General features: G+C 43.1%; 1 long non-coding RNA gene across 1 annotated transcript; it reads right to left on the reverse strand.

Moving 5' to 3' along the window:
- Window positions 1-7862: 7862 nt before the first annotated feature.
- Window positions 7863-10767, reverse strand: LOC309720921. Its single transcript, XR_014280605.1, has 3 exons — window positions 10320-10767; window positions 9427-9461; window positions 7863-9227 (listed from the first exon to the last, which is right to left on the reverse strand). It is a non-coding gene; the product is annotated as an uncharacterized lncRNA (long non-coding RNA).
- Window positions 10768-12119: the final 1352 nt, after the last annotated feature.

Consider the following 12119-nt stretch of genomic DNA (forward strand, 5'->3'; position numbering starts at 1 on the left):
ATTGTTGTTGGCTATTCTTTCTTTGTTCCTTGTCTCTTTTCTCTCTGTCTTGATGTAGACAAGTTGGGTGAGGCTTTTGGCATTTGTCACACACACTTCTGGAAGTACAGTTCTTAGAGTTATGACCAGTCTTGAGGCAACCAAATCACAGTTTTTCAGACTGCACGAACTTTACTCTCTCTTCAACTGGTTTGTCCATTATCTTGCGACATTTCTGAAGCGTGTGACCAGGTTTCTTACAAAAGAGACATGTGAGATTTGTCCTTTCACTAGAGGTAGTACTAAGTGACTTAGCATTCAGCATGTAGTTTCTTTTGGGCTTGTCTTTGAATGCATGCTTTTCTTGTTCAGTTGGCTTTATTGCAGGCAGAGAAGTAATAGTATTACATGCAATTCTTGCTTCTTTATTCAGGAATTTGACAAAATGACTAAAATCTGGGAACATTCTGTGTTCATCTTGAAACTCTGTCACCGTTCTGTTCCATCGTGCACTTAGCCAATCAGGCAGCTTTGCAGCTATCCTCTGATTTTCCACGCAATCATGCAAAACTTGTAAACCTTGAATATAAGGTATGGCTGACTCAACACTGCTTAGAAAATCTGCAAACTCACGTAGATCTTTAGTGTCTTTGTTGTTAATTTTTGGCCATGACTGAATCTTGTCACGATTTGATTTACCTATCACAAAGGGATCTCCAAACCTGTCGTTGAGTATCTCCCAGGCAGCATGATAAGCGGTGTCTGTTCCAACCAGAAAATGTCCTTCAATAGCCTTCTTCGCTGGACCTCCAACATACTTTCTCAGGAAGAAAAGCTTTTCTTGAATTGGCAGATTCTTGCGGTCAACTAATGTTTGAAAAGACACCGTCGTAAATTCCCCCTAATTTTGGTATGATCCGAGCTCAGGCACTAGGCGACTGAGCACAGCACCCATGTGAGCGAGGGGGGAGAAGCTGCTGCCTGCGAGTTTGCTGCAGACAGAGGAGAGCTTAAGTTTGACCAGGTACCAAAGCAAATCATTCGTACTGAACTAATAATGTATATATGACGGTGTATCACAAAAGATTGATATCAAACTGATCACTTGGTTGCGTTACTTGCTCTTCGAGTGAATCAACAAATGGATAAATAAAAAGCCGAACAGCAATGCTGATTTTTTAGAGAGTCTTAGCTTACATTTCATATTTTCAGTTGTTTCCCTCCACGGATAAACAAACTCTCTAAATTGTACTGATGTACACAACAATGGACATAAGGAGCTTCTTTCAAAGAAAAAACTCTGGTAGATGTTATTTTATATATTATGCTTTGGATGTTGTTTAGTATATCTATGCAAAACAAGAGGAATTTCAATACACAGCAGTATATTCACAGTTGAAACCAGATATTACATACACTTTATGGAGAAAACATAAAAACTTTTTTTTACTGTTAAACATCAATTTAGAGTAAACTTCTGTTTTAGATAAATAAATGTTGAAATATCTTTTGAATTAGTTAAATGTCAGAATAAAAAGAGGGAGCTGTCTATTTTAATCACTTTCATCAAATTTAGGAGTACATATACACTAAGTTTATTGTTAATTAATAGGAAAACTCCAGACGATTCCATTCTGAGCTGAAGAAGCTTCTGATAGGTTAGTAGAGTCCATGTGAGTAAATTGGTGGCACACCTGTGGATGCATATAAGGCAAAACAAAGAGCCTGTTTCTTTGACATGGGAAAATCAAGAGATGTCAACCAAAACACCAGGAAAAGAACTGTGGAGCTCCATAAGTGTGGCTCAATTTGAATACAATTTGGTGCCATTTGCAATAAGAAATACAGACAGTTTCTCTCTTTACTCTTAAAGTTAACAAATATGTTTTTTATATTTATCAATCTAAAAAAATAAACGTTTAGTCTGATTTGATGTTACAATTAAAAACGTGTTTGTGTTTTTATCTGAAGAGTACATAAATATCTGGTTTCAACTGTATATTTGATGATGTTGGTGTTTGGCTTGATTGTCAGCACAAAGAGGGAGAGAGAGGAACAGAGAGGGAGAGAGAGGAGCAGAGAGGGAGAGAGAGAATGACGACAGAACAGAGATGGAACAAGAGCAGGTGAGACACACATGTTAGTCAAATGGTTGTTTGCCAAAACTCATCAGAACATGTATCTAGTACCTAGTGTTTCTTTTTAGATACCATTTGTTACTTTTCAAATTCTATGTTTATTAAGTTATGCAGGCTTGTTTGCACAACAAGGCTAAATAATTATATAAACTTTTCTCAATCTAAATATTGTACTTTGGTAGAATTAAAAAATAAGTGTAGTGCAGGTCTATGATGATTTTTAGTGCTACTATCATCTAGTTCTGATTCTGGTTCTGTCTTGGTTACTGTTGTAGTCCTGTTTTAATTCCGGATCAGTTCTGGGTCTGGTTGAATTGGGGTTTAGTCCCTGTGTCTTGATACAGGCTCGACTTTGTTTAAAGACTTTTTTTGTCTCGGTCTCGACTCGGTCTCGGTCTTGGTCTCGTCTCAACTTGGTCTTGGTCTTGTCTTTGTCTCGATACCCTCTGGTCTTGGTCTTGTCTTGGTCTCGATACCCTCTGGTCTTGGTCTTGTCTTGGTCTCGGATTAGGCGGTCTTGACTACAAGTCTAGCGGGGAGGAACTATCTTGTCTTACTTGGGAATGAACAGGAGACTTGTCTTCATCCTCACTGTTCACACTTTCAGCATACACCTTCAGTCTTGCTTGTGCTGCATTACGCTTTTGCAATGCTTTCAATAGTTCCACTTCCTTTCTCTTTTCATTTAACCTTGTCTTTATTGAGGTGCTCTCAGTTAGAAATTGAGCTCTTTTCCTTGCATCCTCAACTTCAAGTTCTCCGATTTCTTCCTCACACTCATGCTGTGTTTTCATTATTTTAATGACTTCTTCCGTAGCTGCTACTTCAGCTGCAGCTTCTTGTCTTTGTTGTAGTGTGACCAGAGATGATTGCTTTGACATCCCAGAGATAGACCTTGACTTATATGTGATCCTTGAAGAAGTGCTGGTTGAACTGCTGTCATACACGGGCTCTGAATCAGGCCAGGGTATACTATTTGGATCACCATCTTCTTCTAAAAGGCACCGAGCCTTTGCTCTGGCAGTTTCACTGATAGCCATGCACACATCACATCTTCTGCGCATTTCAATAACAGGACTTTGTATTTTCCTGATCTCATCATGAATGTTACAGATGTCAGTCATACTAGCGTCTATAACACTTACAGCTTCAGGTATTAACTCAATGTCTTTACTCTTCACCATTCTTTTAAATAAGTTTATGTGGTATTTCCACTTCTTGTAAACTCACTCAAAATTGTTTGTCAAGTCATTTAACTTGGCTTCTTGTGTCTATATGTCAGGTTGGGTGTCAGGCGCCACCTCTCTGGGGACATCTCAGGCCCTCCAAGGTTTGGAGGCCTATCTCCCCCTACCACCACTTCCCCTGCCAGTGGCGGACCCCCTCAGACATCGGTGCGTTGGTGGTTCTCTGTGTCCGGGGATGGGCGTCCAGGTACACACCGGCTCACTCCTTGGCGGCCGCTTATCGGGGCCTGGAGCCTGGGGCTCGCTCGGGCCACTTCGGAGGTGGGGTGCCCCCGGCCTCTCGGCCTGGGGCTCGGTCACTCAGGCGCGGCTGGCTGCCGGCGGAGCTCACGGGTGTGTCACTGCAACTGCCCCTGGCTTCTGCTCCGCGGCTGCTGAGTGAGCCCTCATCTGGGACTCTCCTCAGCTCTTTCTGGGACAGTGGCGCGGCTGCCCCTCTGTTGGTCTTCCTTGGTCTCTTGTGTTCTGGGGGCCTCTGGATGTCTGGAGTTTTGATCTCCTCCATACCTGCTTCATGCCCTGGAGGACGGGGCTGTGGCCCCCCCACACCCTCTAGCCTTCTATTACAAGAAGGAACCTTTTAAAAAACAAAAAACAAGCGCGTCCATGCTCACAGGTGTACACACGGGTGATCACACCCACAAACTGCACCCTTTTTGGCTCCTGCCTCGGGGCGCACTGTGTTCTGTTGATCTTGTGTGCTGCACAGTAGTGTTTAGTGTTTGGTATTTGCTGTCGTATTCCCATGTATCATTGTGGTGTTGTTTGTTCTGTTGCTCTTGTTCTCTTCTGCTTGTTTTCTTTTTTCTTTGTCAGCAGGTGACCCAGGTGATTGATATATGCATTTTTTTCTTCTCTGCCCGTTCTGTTGGTTTTTGTCTTTTGCCCTTCTCCCCCGTCCCTCTTCTCAGCTGTTTCTCTTTCCCTCTTTCTTTCTCCCCTTCTTTCCCCCAGTCAAGTCTGTCCCGTATTCAGTAAGTGAAAATAAAAGAAACAATAAAAGGTGAATCAAATGGACCATTACGGCAAGGCTGGGATGGTCAATTTGGTAAAGTAAATCCGTTGGGCATCTTTCTTTGCCTATTAGACAACAATTCTGATGGCAAAAGAGCCAAACGGGACAGGCAAAAAAAACAAAAAACAAAAAAAAACCAAACTTGGCTTCTTGTAAGGATTGTCCTTTTTCAGTGAGAGTGCGTCTGCGCTGGCTTCTGCGTAAGCTTTCTGACTGTGTACCTTCAGTAAATACTGAGCACTGTGGAGTTTCTTCTCCATTTGTCTGCTCTTTACTTTCATCATTTTGAAAATTTTCATCAGCACTTTCTTCTTCAGTGGGCTGTATTGCATCTTCTTTTTCATCTGCCATGTTGTCTTAATAGTATTTTCACTTGACTTTAACATTTACTTGATAAATCTTGATTTTAGCTGCTCCTTAATATGAAAGGTCACTTTGAATTTCAAATGGAACTGAGGCTTGATAACAATTTACAAGTGCTTTGTTACTTCCAAAACACGGACTTTTGTGCTTGCTTGATTATCTTTCACTTGTTAGCTTGCTTCTTTACGTATCCAATGCATTTGCTGGAGCATGTGATACTTCTCTTGCTAGTAGCTTCTCTTGCTAGTAGCGTCTCTTGCTAGTAGCTTTGTCACTACCCGATCCGTACCGGAAACCCGATCGGTACCCCGCATGCGCAAATCTTACGTCACTTCCTCTCTTTGCCAACATTGCGACATTCAATATATTTGAATGATACCGTTAGCGCCCAGTTAGCTCCTAGCATTTCTCAACAGCTCTGCCTCCTTTTCGACTCCCCGGGACATTTAAACAATGGATAATCCGTATACAAAGAAATTCATGCTTTTCTCCTCAACAGAGAGCGTCCCCCGATTGAGCAACAGCGCCGTAAAATAAGAAGAATGGCGCCTAATTACAGAGTTAATAATGCAGACTTTGTAATATCTCACGTGTAGATTCATCAGCCAGATTAAGTGTTTACTGACAATTGACAGTGATAGCGCACATCATCATCACTATTCCAACAATCCTCTCCTCACAGACAAGCATAAACACACTCGACTATCGCTAAATCAGATTTAACACACGTTTGTAATGACGATAATTCAGTTTATAATAGGGTTTATTCGCTCGGTCAGCAGGTGGCGGTATCCTCGTACACTGGGGAGTAAACTGCCATTAAACGAACAGAAGAAGAAGAAAACATCTGCACATGCGCGGTACGGATCAGGTAGACCCGATTTGTACGTTCAGACTTTACACACGCGCAGTAAGGATCGGAGAGTCCTGATCCGTAACTTTCTTTTTATTTTTCGTTTTTGTCTACATTGTACTGAAATGCTTCATTATTGCAAACATTTTAAGATGTTTGCAATAATGATGTTAAGAATAACAAATTCTTAACATCTTAACAGATACTCTGACCCATAACTATCGTAAAACGCTACGACCGGAAGTAGAAACCTTTCGCGCATGCGGGGTACCGATCGGGTTTCCGGTACGGATCGGGTAGTGACAAGCTTCTCTTGCTAGTAGCGTCTCTTGCTAGTAGCTTCTCTTGCTAGTAGCTTCGGTCCAACCATCTCATTGCCTTCTCCGGAGCAGTGTAGTGTTCTACTATGCCGGCTTGTACACATACACGAGAGACACGAGAGTTCTTCTTTACTGATGTTTACTGTGCTTCTCTTAACATACACAGGTACACCGTAGAACTGGTGAATACAAATGTACAAGAAAATTGTATTTCAGCATTAAAACATATTACAATATAAAATTCACAAAATATAAACAAACATACCACTTTGGCCTGCAAGTAGACAAACCGGTATAATTGGAACTTAGGCATTTCTTCTTTAACATTCACACGGCTAGACCGTCACCATGAGCAGCTTCTCTGACCTTACTTCCCAAAACAGGAAGTGACCTCTGCCCTTACCTTATACTTACAAAATTAACCGGTTATTTTCCATGTATCAAATTAACTGTACACCAATCTGGTAGGCAAAAAAGGAAAATGTTAACATGCTCAACACAAAAATAAAACATACAAAATAAAATGCGTTAATTACATTACTAAAGGACAAGATCAGAGAGGCTAAGGACAATTACAGGAGGAAGCTGGAGTGGAAACTCCAGCAGAACAGCATGAGAGAGGTGTGGAGGGGCATGAAGACCATCACTGGATTCAGGCCAACCAACAGCAGGGGAGCTGAGGGAGGTGAGAATAGAGCCGACGAGTTGAATCTGTTTTTCAATAGATTCGACACCACAGTGTCTGCTCCCACCCCCACAACCTCACCTGTAGTCAGCCTGGAATCCAGAGCCACACCACTGTGCCAGCCTCTCTCTTCACATGTTGCCTCCTGTGAGATTCCTGACACCCCTCCCCCACCCATCACCTTCACTCAATACCAGGTTGAGATGCAAATGAGGAGACTTCACTCAGGCAAGTCTGCTGGACCAGACGGAGTGAGTCCCCTTGTCCTCAAGGCCTGTGCCCCCCAGCTGTGTGGAGTCTTTCATAAACTGTTTATGCTGAGTCTGAGTCTGCAGAGGGTCCCGGTGATGTGGAAGACATCATGCCTCGTCCCTGTACCAAAGACGCCTCGTCCCAGTGGCCCCCAGGATTACAGGCCCGTGGCACTGACCTCCCACATCATGAAGACCCTGGAAAGGCTCATCCTGGACCAGCTGCGACCCATAGTAAGACCACATCTGGATCCCCTTCAGTTCGCTTATCAGCCTCGTCTCGGAACAGAGGACGCCATCATCTACCTGCTCAATCGTGTCTACACCCATCTGGACCAGCCGGCGAGCACTGTGAGGGTCATGTTTTTTGACTTTTCCAGTGCTTTCAACACCATCAGGCCGACCCTCCTGGGTGATAAGTTAGCAGCGATGCAGGTGGATGCTTCTCTGGTGTCCTGGATTGTTGATTACCTGACAGGAAGACCACAATATGTACGTCTCCCACAGTGTGTGTCTGACAAGGTGATTAGCAACACAGGGGCACCACAGGGGACTGTCCTCTCCCCCTTCCTCTTCACCCTCTACACCACAGACTTCAGCCACTGCACAGAGACCTGCCATCTTCAGAAGTTTTCTGATGACTCTGCGGTGGTTGGATGCATCAGCAGGGATGATGAGACAGAGTACCGGGCTGTGGTCGACTCCTTTGTCACGTGGTGTGAGCAGAATCATCTGCAGCTCAACGTGGCAAAGACCAAGGAACTGATCGTGGACTTCAGGAAGACCAGGAAACACTTGACCCCTGTTTCAATCCAGGGGGTCAGTGTTGACATTGTGGAGGACTATAAATACCTTGGAGTACACATTGACAATAAACTGGACTGGGCTAAAAACACCACAGCACTTTACAGGAAGGGCCAGAGTCGTCTCTATTTTTTGAGGCGACTGAGGTCCTTCAACATCTGCCAGAAAATGCTGAGGATTTTCTATGAGTCTGTGGTGGCCAGTGCGATCCTCTATGCTGTTGCATGCTGGGGGAGCAGGCTGAGGGTCGCAGATGCCAACAGACTTAATAAACTGATCTGTAAGGCCAGCAATGTTGTGGGGATGGAGCTGGACTCCCTCAAGGTGGTGTCGGAGAGGCGGATGCTGTCCAAGATAAAGACAATGTTGGATAACACCTCCCACCCACTCCATGACATGTTGGTCAGTCACAGGAGCTCGTTCAGTGAGAGACTGAGATTACCGAAAAGCACCACTGAACGACACAGGAAATCATTCCTGCCTGTGGCCATCTCCCTGTACAACGCATCCACTTAACACACTGTTTGCTGCTACAACTACACATGTTTCTTTTCCAAATATTTATTTATAAGTGACTTATGTATGTATGTATGTATATATATGTATATATTGTACTATTCTTAGTTAGCGTATTGTCTGTCTTGTCTTAATGTTGGTTTAAAATGGAGCACTGTAACAAAAAATAATTTCCCCCAGGGATCAATAAAGTATTCTGATTCTGATTCTGATTCTGATTACAAGAGTTCCGCCTAGTGGTCAAATAATAACATTTCACCAACTGTTACACACATGGCCACCCTTTATATCGGTGGACCTCCACCAGGCGTCACTGCCCTCTCCTTAGAGAAACCCTCAACAGAAGAGTTGAGAAACACAAAACTTGTGAGATCTGTATGTCCTTGTGAGTCTCCACCTGTTACTGTGGCATCGTGGCTCAAGAGTTGGGAGTTCGCCTTGTAATCGGAAGGTTGCCGGTTCGAGCCCTGGCTTGGACAGTCTCGGTTGTTGTGTCCTTGGGCAAGACACTTCACCCGTTGCCTACTGGTGGTGGTCAGAGGGCCCGGTGGCGCCAGTGTCCGGCAGCCTCGCCTCTGTCAGTGCGCCCCAGGGTGGCTGTGGCTACAATGTAGCTTGCCATCACCAGTGTGTGAATGTGTGTGTGAATGGGTGGATGACTGGATATGTAAAGCGCTTTGGGGTCCTTAGGGACTAGTAAAGCGCTATATAAATACAGGCCATTTACCATTACCGCCTGGACTGTCTCAAGACAGACCAGACCAGGTGCACCACAGACACTTCAAACCTCATCTCAGGACAAAAACTAAAAGAACAACATAAAAAAGGAGAAAACTTGCCTTAGAAACATGCAGGGTTAGAGGAGACGGCAGCCGTGTAGAGGTGAGCCTGTGTGCGTCTTTTTTCTTTTAGTGAACAACAGAAAAACAGAAAAATGAAAGAAAACTTACCTTAAAAATCTGTAGGGTTTTCTCTGAGACATGTTGGAATCTGTAAACAGTTGCTCCCAAAAGGATCCAGATGTTTCAAAATACTTCTCTGGCGAACGTTTCAATTCTGAGAACATAAATGCTGTGATTAATGGACTAAAAGTCATCGCTTCTCACCCCTATTTATGGATCCAAGGATCAAAGGATCAAATTGGTGGTAAGATTCTAAATATATGTGATGTCATAATCCTGTTAAATAGTCCCAATTTCAGACCTCATCTGAGGGCAAAAACCCCAAGAACAACATAAAAAAGGAGAAAATGTACCTTAGAAACATGCCGGGATGCAGGAGACGGCAGCACTGTAGAGATGAGGACACGCATCAGTTTGAAATAAACAAAGCAATAAGCACAGTTGTACAGACACATACACACACACACACTCCCAAAAACTAGCCAGCCCTCATGAGGAGGTTTCGATGCGCTCCAGGTGCGAGAAAGAAAGCAGGAAAAACCGGGAGTGGGCCGCCTCACCGCTCTTTACATTAATGGACCGCCCCAAAGAAATCCAAACACTGAAATGTTTGCAAACACGTGATTATGCATAGACGTCCACCCTACCAGCCAACGTCAGAACTCCACGCATGCACACATTAATGCACATACATCTGCACACATCCAGAGAAACACTCCCCCAAAGAAATCGAAACATGGAAAATTTTGCGCACACTGCACACACACTCAGAGAATGTTCTGGTGAGTCTCCACCTGTTGCAGGTGAGTGCAGCCTGGACTGTCTCAAGACCAGTGTTGGGAAGGTTACTTTTAAAATGTATTCCATTACAGAATACAGAATACATGCCCCAAAATGTATTCTGTAACGTATTCCGTTACGTTACTCAATGACAGTAACGTATTCTGAATACTTTGGATTACTTAATATATTATCATGCTTTTTACAACAACGTGAATGTACTATTGCTGTGTGATTTATTACTGTTACTGAAGGTCCGCGACTCCGAACTGTAGTAAAGGCACCTCTGACTAATACGGCGGGGTCCCTGTCGGCTCGTAGCCGAAAAATAGCTTTACTTTGTTGTGTGGGTCAACTTTTCTTGCGAGAGACAGAGAGAGGCGTTGAAAGGCTGCTCCAACAGAACTTATTGTTTCGGAGGAAAACACGAACACGGTGTACAGTCGAGTCTTAATAGCTTACTTACAACTGGGCTCGTCAGGCTCTCTTCTTGGCTGAAGTGGTTATTATTATATTTACATGCTTCCAGCTCCCGTTTTTCCTCGATGACAACTCGTACCTTTCCACTCCCCTTTTTCTCCCTCCTCGCTCACAGACCCATAACGTGTATGGCAGTCCATTCTCCCTGCAACACGGACTACACTGCCCATGATGCTACATTCTTTAGAGCTATGCTTGTAGCATTCTGCCTGTTAGCTTAGCACAACAACAACAACAACGAAAAGGCGCTCTCTCACCCAGGAAACACACAGTCGCAGAGAGAGAGCGTCGCCCTGTAACCATGGCAACCGTAATGCTGCCGCCTGGAACAACAGAACGTAGCTGTCAAACAAAACCCAAACAGTCCTGACCCGCGACAAAATGAAACAGGAAAGTACCGCAGTGTAATCCATTTATTTCAACAAAGTAACTGTATTCTGAATACCACCTTTTTAAACGGTAACTGTAACGGAATACAGTTACTCATATTTTGTATTTTAAATACGTAACGGCGGTACATGTATTCCGTTACTCCCCAACACTGCTCAAGACAGACCAGATCAGCTGCATCACAGACATTTCATACCTCATTTCAGGAGAAAAACTGAAATAACAACATAAAAAAGGAGAAAACCGACCTCAGAAACATGGCCAACATCTGTTTGATTAGACTAACAAATAATGGTTGGCCATTTTCAGGTGCTCGCCTAACCTTCAGTAGTTGTTCGAGCTCATCGAGACGCTTAAGTTTTATATATCGAGTTTCCTTGGATTGATAATCTGTCTCGTATTGAAATTGTTCTTTGGTCAGTTTTGCCTGTTGCCAGAGATGGGCAGTAACGCGTTACTGTAATCTGATTACTTTTTTCAAGTAACGAGTAAAGTAAGGGATTACTATTGCAAAAACGGTAATTAGATTACCGTTACTTTCCCGTAGTAACGCTGCGTTACTGCGTTACTAAAACCGTGATTTTTTGCGAGAATGTCTCACGACAGTGACGTAAGCGAGTGCGCTGTTCGTGACAACAGCTGTGTGCAGATCAACAATGGATCACATATCGATTGTGGGAGAGAGTATGAGCGTGCAGCGTTTAAAGCGTGGAAGTACTGACGTTACTTTGAGTTTGATTCCATAAAAAGTGACAAAAACATTAGCGTCCATCATGCGTGGGAAGAAAACTTCTTTTTACAGCGAAAAAACCCCCTAAATTTCCAAACAAGCACCGAGTGCGCAACGACGTAATGGGAAATTCACAGAGAAACTCGCGGATTCTTCAACTGACCACGGCACACCTGCACCAGGGTAAACCTCCGCCTACCATAGTCCTGCTTTACAGGTGAAAATAGAGCAACAGGACCACTGAGTCTTTGACTTTATTTATTTTCTGCTGTGTTTTACTTGCATCTATTTGAAAGAGTGAGTGTAAACACAATTTTTTTTTTATTTTATGTGCTGGAATGTGTAGAAAATAGGTTTAAATGTTAAACTAATTTATTCAAGTCAGAGAATGTTGCATATAATTAAATTTTTGCTTGATGCATAAAGTTAAAAGATTAAAACTAATAAAACAAGTTAAAAAAAAGAGACTTTTCCATTTGATTACATTTTGTATGATGGATTATGCAGAAAAAGTAGAATTGGGCTGAAAGATCTATTGCTTTATCACCTCTTCAGGTTGTAAATCGTGTTTTTAAAAAGTAACTAAGTAACTAAGTAATTAATTACTTTTGAAAATAAGTAATCAGTAAAGTAACGGGATTACTTTTTGGGGGAAGTAATCAGTAA

Source organism: Aulonocara stuartgranti (assembly GCF_965226115.1).
Source record: "Aulonocara stuartgranti genome assembly, chromosome: 13".
NCBI lineage: Eukaryota > Metazoa > Chordata > Actinopteri > Cichliformes > Cichlidae > Aulonocara > Aulonocara stuartgranti.